The 1,367-nt window shown below is 51.4% G+C and overlaps 1 pseudogene; it reads right to left on the reverse strand.

Moving 5' to 3' along the window:
* Positions 1 to 262: 262 nt before the first annotated feature.
* LOC126428629 (5S ribosomal RNA) lies at positions 263 to 379 on the reverse strand (annotated as a pseudogene).
* Positions 380 to 1,367: the final 988 nt, after the last annotated feature.

Raw genomic sequence — 1,367 nt, forward strand, 5'->3', positions numbered from 1 at the left:
GTGAAAATAATACAGATTTCTCTTATAGCGCTAGAATATAGTTTCCTCAAAAAAAGGTAAATAAACAAAAAGCACTCCGTCTTCAGGCCACTAGTGGCCTACCTGGACCATCCGTCGTCCTCAGAGGAGGATGCGGATAGGAGGGGCGTGGGTCAGCACACGACTCTCCCGGTCATTATGATGGTATTCTTGACCGAAGCCGCTACTATTCGGTCGAGTAGCTCCTCAATTGGCATCACGAGGCTGAGTGCACCCCGAAAAATGGCAACAGCGCATGGCGGCTGGATGGTCACCCATCCAAGTGCCGACCACGCCCAACAGCGCTTAACTTCGGTGATCTCACGGGAACCGGTGTATCCACTGCGGCAAGGCCGTTGCCCAAAAAAAGGTAAAAAGGGTTAATTTTTGTAAAAACGCTAATCGAGTCACCTATTTCCGTGTGTAGCGCTACCGCACAAGTGTCATCAACGCCGACTGACGAGGAAAGTCGTAGCGTGGATGGACACCTGGCACGCGATCCTGCTTAGTGCGTAGGACAGAAAGGTCTCGCGTGGGAGGCGCACAGTAGTGTGGCCGATAGAGGGAAAAGTGGCCGGAAACGAAAGAGCGGGGGGGGGGGGGGGGGGGTGGCGCGGTGGGGCGTGTACTCATCGCACAGTGACAGAACGGCCCAGCGGCAGACAGATGACGTGGACTGGAGGCAGGCGCACTAGCCGGCTGCCCGCGCATTCATCACGTGCCGACAGGATTGGGGAAAGCCTGCATGGCGATCGCGCCGCATTGTTCCGGCACGACGAGGCGGGCCGCTTACACGACTCTCTGCGGACAAGTGCCGCGGAAAAACGTCCGTCACGTCGCAGTTAGCGCATATTGCTACGCCACGCTGCTGACGGCTTCCCACATTTCCCTCTCATAGCCCGAAGCTTGTACACTCACTCTCTCTTTCCCACACACACGTATAACGTAGACACACACACACACACACACACACACACACACACACACACACACACTTACACCTGACAGAGGAGACTAAATAAAAATTGTTCCAGGCATCACTCCTGCATTTGCAAAATGTTCAAGTGCAATCCGAAACAAGCAACTCCATTGGTGTCCGAAATTAAAGCAACAAATGAAAGCTTTGCGATATTCCGTTTACCTTTCCACAAAATACACTACTGGCCATTAAAATTGCTACACCAAGACGAAATGCAGATGATAAACAGGTATTCATTGGACAAATATATTATACTAGAACTGACATGTGATCACACTTTCACGCAATTTAGGTGCTTTCAAAATGGTTCAAATGGCTCTGAGCACTATGGGACTTAACTGCTGTGGTCATCAGTCCCCTAGAACTTAGA

This window comes from Schistocerca serialis, chromosome 1 (genome assembly GCF_023864345.2).
Source record: "Schistocerca serialis cubense isolate TAMUIC-IGC-003099 chromosome 1, iqSchSeri2.2, whole genome shotgun sequence".
NCBI lineage: Eukaryota > Metazoa > Arthropoda > Insecta > Orthoptera > Acrididae > Schistocerca > Schistocerca serialis.